This window comes from Dendrobates tinctorius, unplaced genomic scaffold (assembly GCF_039654945.1).
Source record: "Dendrobates tinctorius isolate UK_male_01 unplaced genomic scaffold, ASM3965494v1 ptg000063l, whole genome shotgun sequence".
Taxonomy (NCBI): Eukaryota; Metazoa; Chordata; class Amphibia; order Anura; family Dendrobatidae; genus Dendrobates; species Dendrobates tinctorius.
Genome location: NW_027361731.1, coordinates 17,642,063 through 17,653,036, shown reverse-complemented (window position 1 = coordinate 17,653,036; position 10,974 = coordinate 17,642,063).

The window sequence follows — 10,974 nt, the reverse complement described above, 5'->3', positions numbered from 1 at the left end:
GAAGGAACTGAGGTGACCAAGGCCTTCCAGCTTCCAAGGCAGAGCTTGTTTAAGCCATGTTAAGTTCCAAATCACCACTAGCCCTCCCACGCTGCTTCAAGGAATCCTGGGCTTCCACATTCTAAGGGCTCAGGAAAGACATAATTTTTGGCAATTACAGGCAGGTCTCCTCACTCTCTCCTTCTGCTCTAGGCAACAAACATCAATCCATTGTTGTGGGAAGCAAGGCTTCTCTTCCACAATGGAAAGAGCTAAGACTCTGTCATTTGCATACCACGGATTAAGTCTCCTGAAAGAATGGGAGGAATAGGGCTAAGCAACAGCACATGTGAAAAAGACTTGAGTATACTAATAGATCACAGACTGAATATGAGTCAACAGTGTGATGCAGCAGCAAAAAAGGCAAATGCAATTCTAGGATGTATTAACAGAAGCATACAGTCTAGATCACGTGAAGTCATTATTTCCCTCTACTCCTCTTTGGTCAGACCTCATCTGGAATATTGTGTCCAGTTTTGGGCACCACATTTTAAAAAAGACATCAACAAACTGGAGCAAGTTCAGAAAAGAGCGACCAGAATGGTGACCGGTCTGCAAACCCTGTCTTATTAGGAATGGTTGCAGGATTTGGGAATGTTTAGCTTGCAGAAGAGAAGACTGAGAGGAGACTTAATAGCTGTCTACAAATATCTAAAGGGCTGTCACATTGTTGAAGGATCAACTTTATTCTCATTTGCACAAGGAAAGACTAGAAGCAATGGGATGAAACTGAATGGGAGAGACACAGATTAGATATTAGAAAAAACTTTTTGACAGTTAGAGTGATCAATGAGTGGAACAGGCTGCCACGAGAAGTGGTGAGTTCTCCTTCAATGGAAGTCTTCAAACAGAGGCTGGACAGACATCTGACTGGGATGATTTAGCGAATCCTGCTTTGAGCAGGGGTTGGACCAGATGACCTCCCTTCCAACTCGACGATTCTATGATTCTATGAAAACCTGGAGCCGACCTTGGCCTATGGTACGGTTTATGACTTCCCAGTAAGCCGCATAGATTGTTTAAGTGGAAAGTGTTCCTGTGTGCCTCAATATCGCAGTCAAGTGTCCCCCAACACAGACAGTAAGCGCTATTTTACAACAGATATATCTATTGATAGAAAAAATATGTCTTAGGCCGGGGTCACACTTTAAGAGAAACTTGCACGAGTCTCGCACCTCAATACTCGGCCCTGTATTTTTGTCCATCCAGTGTTTTGCTGTTTTCCAGTTTCTGTATGGTCTACCTTATCTCCATATATTTATTTTTACTTTTTAATGAATAAAGTTCACTTCTTTGTACTGAGTCTTTGGAGGACCTTTCTTTTGTGACTTTTTGCATAGTAATACATGCAGCAGCAACACACTCCGTTCCCGAGTGCCAGCGGCAGTGCCGGGTAATGAGGTGCGAGACTTGTGTGACCCTGGCCTTAAATGCAATATGTTTAATTTTTAAAATAAAGGAAAAAAAAATTTTGTGGGCTCCTGCGCAATTTTCAAGTCTAGAGTAGGAAAGCCGGGGACTGGGGGGGGCGGTGTTTATAGCCTGGGAAGCGGGTAATACCCATGGATCTTCCCAGGCTATGAATATCAGCCCGCAGCTGTCTGTCTAGCCTTTACTGGCTATTAAAATTGGGGGGCCCTCCAAAAAAAATGACATGGGGTTCCCCTATAACTATTAGCCAGAAAGGCTACTCAGACAGTTGTGGGCTAATATTCATAGTTTAGGAAGGGGCCATGGATACTGACCCCCCCCAACCAGCCCGCAACCGCCCCAGAATTCTGGAACTTTGCCTCTCTTCCCACTGCCATGTAGGGGTGGCATATGGGGTAATAAGGGGTTAATGTCACCTTTGTATTGTAAGGTGACATTAAGCCCGGTTAATAATGGAGAGGCGTCAATAAGACGCCTATCCATTATTAATCTTATAGTATCAAAGGGTTAAAAAACCACACACATAAGAATAAAGTATTTTAATTAAACAAAACACAACACGGTTTGCCATCTTTATTGTACGCCTAAAATCCAAGCGACGCCCTCGTTCTCTTGTAATAAAAAGAAAAATATTAAACCAACCGTCTACTCCCTGGTGCAACATAGTCCAATTAATGAGTGTCCCATGACGATTTCCCTTATAGAACAGTAACATCAGGTGATGTCACTGCTCTAAAGGACTTCCCAGTGATGCACTGGGTTACCTGAGTTCTGACTCTCACTTTCCGGCAATGTTGCGTGGGAATTTTTTCACCCAGCATTGCCGGTGAGAGAATGAACTCAGGTGACCTCTGTCCTGGCGGCGGAGGATTACCTCCACTGTCAGTGCATCGCGGGGCCCCTGTAGAGCACTGACATGATCCGATGTCAGTGTTCTACACCGGAGATCGCCGTGGGACAATCGTTAATAACTGGACTGCATTGGAAAGGTAAGTATAGGTTGTTTTATTATTTTATTTTTATTAAAGGAGACGAGGGCGTTGAGAACGTGATTGGTAAATATGTACTCTATGTTATGTGTATATTCTGTATGTGTTTTTTTTTTACTACTGGTCACAGCCATTGTCTGATGGGACCATTGTCCCATCAGTGGCAATGCTGTCATTGTGAGCATTCATTGCCGGATGGGAACACTAGTCCTATCAGACAATGGATGCCCTACACAGCAGCACACACAGGAACACACACTCACTTGCACACACACACCCCCGCACACACACACCCCCGCACACAAAGTTACCGCCCACACTCCACTCACACTCTTCTTTCCTCCCGATCTGCAGCGTTTCTCACACCCACATCTGCAGAAAAACCGCAGATCTCTTTTACATCTGCGGTTTTGCTGCGGATGTGCCTGACTCAATGGAAGTCAATGGGTGCAGAAACGCTGCAGATCCGCAAAACAAATTGACATGCTGCAGAAAACAAATTTTTGTTTCCATAGTTTAACATTGTTTTGATACACACTTGCGGATTTATTGCGGATCCACAGTAGCAAATCCGCTGCGGACCCGCAAGAAATCCGCAACGTGTGCACACAGCCTTAATAGCTATGGACCAAGCCTATAAATTTCTACCTGACTAATGTACATGTCGCGGGAGCCAGTGCAGCCGAGAGAGCTTGGATGAGAGCCACAATGAAGGGAGAGGGATGGCAGACAGAAAATGTTGCTACAGGGACCCCCCAGATAGGAGAAATCATGGATTCAGGTATATTCAATACAAATGGCTCTAGAAGGAATAGAGAGAATGGTATTAATAATCAAATATACTTGGCTCAAATCCAGAATGGAATGGATGGTATTAATCATCATAACACAACAATGGTAAAAGTCATAAAGGTAACCAGATTAAGTGAGGCAAACACATGGAAGAGAGGTTATAATAAAGCTGATTAATAACATAATTGGAATAATAACAATCATGTAAAACCTGAGGCAAAAATATGTATTGCAGACAGGAGTATACTCAAAACATATGTCACACAATGTCGCCGACGTTTCGGCCAGTATGGCCTTTATCAAGGCAATTATCTGTGTGACTTTTGAAACGCTGCGTTTCACACAGCGGCTTTGTCCCCGACACTTCCATATGCGTATCAGCATCTAGTTCTCCTCATCAAAAGTCACACAGATAATTGCCTTGATATAAGCCATACTGGCCGAAACGATGTATCGCACGTAAAAAAAAAGTCATGGATTTTGTAGCTTTTCCCTGAATGTGGGTGGAAAACTTTGTTGCCCTTTAAAACTTTACTACATTGTGTACAGTGTAGACACGGAAATGTCCCCATTTTGGGTTTCTGTAAGAACCGTTGGCATGTCTTGGACTGCTGGCCCCAATATCTGCCTTAACTAAGGTAGATCCAGGGCCCATCTGAAGCAAGGTAGAAATGGCTGACCAAATTTTGGGATGTCTGGATGTGCAGTGGCTAGTAGATGCCAGTGTTTACGGATCGCTGTATATATGATGTATGAAAAAGGGTGAAAGGAATGCATGAAAGCAAATCGGTTGGCCGATCTCACACATGCAACGGTCTGTGATGCTCTAGATTCATTAAGTATGGTGGTTGGATATCCTCTTTCATTGAACTTCAAGGACATTTCATCAAGACGTGCACGGAGGTTATCATCAGAAACGATACGGGTGACTCTATGGAACTGAGATTTTGGAATGGAACGTTTCATGAAAGTAGGATGGAGACTCTGATAGTGTAAGAGGCTATTGCGATCTGTGGACTTTATGTGTAGGTCCGTAGATAAGGTACCATCGTGATCCTTAATTGCTACTGTATCCAGAAAGCTAATTCTGGAGGGGTCATAAGTCATGGTGAAGCTGAGCCCGGGCCAAGATATGTTAAGAAAGGTAAAGAAATTCTCCAAGGACTCAAGTGTGCCATCCCATATACAGAATATATCATGGATATATCTTCTCCAAAGGAGAATGTTGTTCAAATATAAGTGACTGTTGTAAATAACACTTTTTTGGCAGCCATGTAGCAGTTGATGTTGTGAGCTAATTTTCGGGTTTGCCTCTGGCTTCTGGTGAGGGTTATGGAGCTGGCTGTGCTGACAGAGGAGTAGTGAGTTCTCTATCTGGACTCCCTCTGTTGAAGAGAGGTAATGAAGCTGATCTAAATGGCAGAGACCGGCCACCTGAGGAAGAGGACTGCGATTGGACATCAGGAGTTTCTGATTGGATTTAAGGCAGTCAACTCCCTAGTTTATTACTGGTGATTTTTCCTGACTGTGGCTTCTGGTTTCCAGTTTGGTTCCTGCCTTCTTAAAGCTAAGTTTTCTCTGCTATTGTTCATATGAGTTTTTGTCTGGTTTACTTAGTTTTTGTGTTCAGCCAGCCCTGGCTGGGACTGGGCTGAATCCCCATTTTGTCTCTGATCAGTTGATCTCTTTTGCTCTGTCTTCAGAATATACCTGAGTGCTGATATAGTGATTTGAAGTCTAGCGACTTCAGGGCCTTTTTCTGTCAGACGTGTTGGACATTCTTTTTGGCAGGGTTTTTTGCGTGATTGCAGACTGCAGCTTTTCTTTCCTGTCCTTTCTAGTTAGCGAGGGCCCCATCGTTTGCTCAGCCTATCTTTCTACCTGTGTCTGTTTTCATCTTGTTTCACCGACAATACATGTTGGGGGCTGTCTATTGCTTTGGGGTCTGCTCTGGGGCAGTTTAGATTTTCCCTTTCTTTCTTTAGGCTTATTTAGTTCTCCAGCCGTGATGAGGCGTCTAGGACCACCGTAGGCACGCTCCACGGCTACTGCTAGTTGTGTGGATAGGATCAGGGGTCTGCAATCCGCTAGTTACCAACCTCTCCGGTTTTCTGGGCTTAGCTTGCTTTTTGTTTTTTCCTCCTCGGTGACTCATTCATAACAAGTTGGCATATGGAGGTGCTACATTTGAGCACATTGCTGTGCCACAAGTTGTAAATAGAAATTGTCCTGGAACATGAAATAATTAGAAGCAAGCACTAGTGTGAGTTCTGTGCAAAGACCAACTTGATCCGTGTCCATACCTGATGTAATAAGGAGTCGATGTACCAATATTATGCCCTCTGTGTGCGGAATCGAGGTTTATAGATCCTTGACGTCGAAGGATACTAGTAGTGCATCCTTAGGGATTGTGTTCAAGTCACTAATGATTTCCAGGAAAGACCCCATTGTAAAAAAGGAAAGACCTTGTGGAATTGATAATGGGATTGAGAAACTTTTCCAAATATATAGAGATAGGGGACAGTATAGACTCCATGGAGGCGACTTTGGGTCTGCCTGGTGGATACTCAATGTTTTTGTGAATTTTTGGTAATGTGTAGAATACAGGGATTACCGAATTATTCTTAGTAAGAAATTCACATATCTTTACATCCAGCACTCCCAGCTCAGTAAATCTATGAAGTATATCCGCAATTTCTCTATGTATGTTATCTGTGGGATCCCTCTTTAATTTAGAATAGATGGTAGCATCATTTAGTTGCCTGTAAATTTCAGACAAATAATCGGATTTATCCATGACCACTATAGCCCCTCCCTTATTTGCTCTTTTATAATTATGTTGGAATATCCTTGTAGCGTTTTTAGGGCCTGACGGTTTGGTGGATAAAGAAATTTACCTCTATCAATATCCCTACGTAAGTCTTGGAATGAATTTTGTATGAATCCAATGAAGGTCTCTAGGGCGTGATAGCCATGTGGCAGTCTAAAATTGCTTTTAGTCCGCAAACCGAGACTAGATGGTGACAACAATTTAATGCTGTCACCATCATTCGTCTCAGTTCTCTCAGTCACAGGTGATTGAGAGAAATGTGCTTTAAGTCTCAACAGGCGATAGAATCATTGTAGGTCCATCTCCATGTCAAAAGTTCTGCACCTACAGGTGGGGCAGAAATAGAGTCCCTTCTGCAGAACATTATATTCTGCTATGCCTAGAGTCCTGGAAGAGATATTGATTACCATGGGGCAGGTACCTAAGATCGAGTGATAGACCCTCTTTCTTGTTCCGAGCCCGATGTTGATAAATCTGTAGACAATCTGTAGCCAGATGTGTACACCTGATCCACATGACAGCAGTGCCCATATGCCTTTACAAGCATACTCACAGTAGTCTGGTATGTGAGACCTTAATACTATTATACCATACTCTCTGCCTAAAACCACTAGAGCGGTTAGAACAAAACGAACATTAAAATCTATATATTATACACCTGCATCCATACCTATACTGTACATTCTATTATTCTCCTGATTTCTTGTCCCACCTACCTACATGTCTATATGCGACTCTACAATGTATGTCGAGGTTTTTTGCTTATGATTGATACATAATCTATATTTGACCAATCTGTCAATCTATTTATTTGTATGTACTTTGTTTATCCTGGTTTTATTTGTTTCACTTTAATTTTTTTGAGTGACGGGTTTAAATTTATATTGCCTTATGGTGTGGGAACCTACCTTGGCACCGTCTACAGTAGTGCACACGGTGTTTGTTCTATGGACAGTACATGTGTCACGAGGCTTTGTTCTCGGACGAACCTAGCGTCAACCAAATTGAACCCCGCCCCCACTGTCCAAAAAGGCAGAAACGTCCACCTTTTTTCCATCCACTTGTATTATAGCTGGTAAGAAAAACTCTGTCCTACCCACCAAGGTGATAAGTACACCCGGGTTGCCAACCTCCCCGCAACCTGAGCCCTCTAGTTTTCCGGTGGTTGTTTATATAGAGATCAGGAAGGACATGTGTCCACAAAAATGGCCCTTTTTACCACAAAGGAAACACACATCCCCCTTACACAGGACTACAGACAATTTGCCCGAATGTGTCGCCGCACCCACCTGCATGGGTTTCTCAGCAGCTTCAGCATACCTCCCAACTTTTTAAAGGGAAAGAGGGACAAAGGCTGAGGTGCGCGCAGTGCGCCACGGCAAATTGTAGGCCATGCCCCGACCTCACCCATTTCACAACTAGCCACACCCATGTCCACACCCCAACCACACCCATTTAGCACTGCTGATCACACTGACTGGTACAGAGGGCACAGTGGCTGTCATTATGTGCACACTGACTGGTACTGAGGAAAAGAAAGAACAGAGAGAGAGAAAAGAAAACAGAAAAAGAAAGGAAGAACAGAGAGAAAGAGGGGAAATAAAGAAAGAAGAGAAAGAGGGGAAGAAAGAACAGAGAGAAAGAAGAAAGAAATGTAGAGAAAGAAAGAACAGAGAGAGATAGGACAGAAAAAAAGAACAGAGAGAGAGAGAGACAAAAAAAAAGAGAGTGGAAAGGGGAAAAAACAGAGAGGGAGAGAGAAAGAAAGATAGAAACAGAGAGAAAGAAAGATGGGAAAGAATGAACAGAGCAAAAGAAAAGAGAGAAAGAGAGAAGCAGAAAGATAGAAACAGAGAGAAAGAAAGAGGGGAAAGATAGAAAGAAGGGAAAGAAAGAACAGAGATAGAAAAAAAGAAAGATAGAACAGAAAGAACAAAGAAAGAAAGAGGGGAAAGAAAGAACAGAGAGATAGAGAGAAAGAAACATGGGAAAGAAAGAACAGAGAGAGAGAGAGAACAGAGAGAGAAAAAAAAGAATAGAGAGAAAGAAGGGAAAAAAGAAAACAGAGAGAAAGAACAGAGAAAGAACAGAGAGAGAAAGATTTGAGAAAGAAAGAGAGGAAAGAAAAAAAGAACAGAGTGAAAGAAAGCACAGAGAGAAAGAGGGGAAAGAAAGAACAGAGAGAAAGAAGGAGGGGAAAGAAAGAACAGAGAGGGAGTGGGAGGTGCGGATTAGTGCAGAAGTCAGTTGAAAGTCGTTTGCAGAACGCAGCCGTTGGTTAGGCCGATAGACAGAAATGAGGGAGGAGATGTGGGGGGTGCTGCACTGTGGAGGGCTTTGTGGGTGAGAACAAGTACTTTGAACTGGTTCCTCTAATTAATGAGCAGCAAGTGTAACGACTGGCGAAGAGCCGACGCATCTGAGTACTGATTAACCAGATGGACGACCCTGGCTGCTGCATTAAGGATGGACTGGAGAGGGGAAAGCCGAGTGAGGGGGAGGCTAATTAATAGAGCATTACAGTAGTCCAGGCGGGAATGGATCAGGGCGACAGTGAGGGTTTTTGATGCCTCCATAGTGAGAAAAGGGTGGATTCTAGAGATGTTCTTTATGTGTAAGCGGCAAGAGTGGGCAAGAGATTGTATATGGGAGGTGAAGGAGAGATTGGTGTCAAACACAACACCCAGACAGCTTGCCTTCTCCGAAAATCTCCATGTAGCCAGGTGAAAGGTGTGTGCCAATCCTGGCTTTCCCAAATGTAACCATGGGGCTCTGGTGACTGGTTGGTCCAAAATCCTGACTACCCCAAACATATCCATGGTTCAGTGATGGTCAATGGAGCAGATCTGTATTCTTTCAACTGGGGCTGTGGTCCCCTAAGGTTGCATCCTGTAAAATGTCAAATGTGTTTCCCTCATGATGGAGCCACAATCTGGCAGCTATGCTGTAGAGTGTTCCTGGTTGTGGTTTTGTAAAGAGTCTCTGGTTCTTTGGCTCTCTGGATGTCTTGGGTGTCTGGATGTATATTGTTAGAGGCATTGTTAAATAGTTCTTTGTTTGATGGCTTGCGAGTATCCATCTTCCTCTTGATTACATTCCAGAAGTTTTCAATGGGGTTCAGGTCTGGAGATCGGGCTGCCCTTGACAGGGGTTTGATGTGGTGGTCTCTTAATTTTTGCCAGAGCTGTATATGGTTAGAGGCATATTCCACTTACATAGCTCACAACTGTTGTCATTCAAGCCAGCATCCAGAGATCAAGAGGAAGATGTGATGAGGTTAACTCCCATTGTTGGACTACTTAATTAATTTGCATAGTTTTCAATCAAAGGACTCACACAATGGTCATTCAACACATTAAGTAAAAATCCATTGTTCAATTACCCTACATCACTGTCTTCTACAGATAGCAGACAATAATTTGTAGGAGATGATGTAAGAGGCAAACATTAGCTATTCAAAATAATCAAAAATCAACGTTTAAGACTAATATGACAACAGTGTATGGTTCTTGACCAACTGAAGAACAAACGCATAAATGCAAAACTCAACATATAGATAACAGTCTATTCCTCCTGGCTTACAGGAAATAGACGTGTGCATAATAAATGAAAAATGCTGTGTCGTCACACCAGATTTATATTTTTTTCATGTTTTACTGCTGTCACACACAGACGCTTTTTATTGCAAAACTGCATCGCCATATTTTGAGAGCTATAATTTTTCCATAGTTTTGCTGACAGACATGTGAGGGCTTGTTTTTTGCAGGATGAATTGATGTTTATTGGTATAATTTTCAGACACATGACATTATTTGATCGCTTTTTATTCCAATATTTGGAAGGCAGAACGAAGAAAAAAGCAGTAATTCATAAATTATTTTTTATGCCTTTCCGCATGTAGTAAAATTGATAAGGCAGTTTGATTCTTCGGGTCAGTACTATTACAGCAATACCTCATTTATATTTTATGTGTCAGTGCTTTTACACAATAAAAACTATTTTGTAGAAAAAAAGAATCGCTTTATTATGAGAGCTATAACTTTATTTTTCTGCTGACGGACCCGTATGGCGACTTGTTTTTTTGCAGGACAAGATGACATTTTCAGCTGTACAATTTTTATGTAGATTGTGTTTTTATCGTGTTGTTTTCCACTTTTTGCTCAGCAATATGATGATAAGACATAGTTTTGTGCCTTGTTTTTTTGTTTTTAAGGTGTTGACTGAAGGAGTTAACTAGTGGGACAGTTTTATAAGTCACGTCATTCCAGAAGGAGCAATATCAAATATTTGCACTTTTTTATTTTATTTTTTACATAAATATATTTATTGGATTAACTTTTTTTGTGTTCTTTATTTTGTGATTTTATTTTAAATTTTTTTTTTACATTTTATTGACTTTAATTTTACTCTTTTACATTGTCCCATTAACTGTATGACAGATCGCTGATCTACCTGATCACAGCGCCATATTTATAAGGCAGTTTACAGGAACACAGCTAACATCCCTCTAAAGCTGGAGTCACACATAGCAATCTCGCTAGCGATATTGCTGCTGAGTCACAACTTTTGTGACGTAACAGCGATCTCACCAGCGAGATCGCTGTGTGTGACAGCGATCAGAGAGTGGCCCCCCTGCCGGTATCGCTGATCGCTGGAAGAAACCTCTGGACATTTTTTTGGTCTCCCGCTGGCCAGCACGCATCGCTGCGTGTGACAGGCGGGAGACCAGTGATCAGCTGTAAAAAATAGAATTAAAATAAAAAATATTGTTATTCTCACCTTCCGACGTCCCGCGCAGCCTTCCTCTCTCCACGCTCCCGGTCCCAGTAATCCTTTGCGAGAATGACCGCAAGACTTCGCGCTCCCACGAGACTGTGACATCTCGCGGTCATT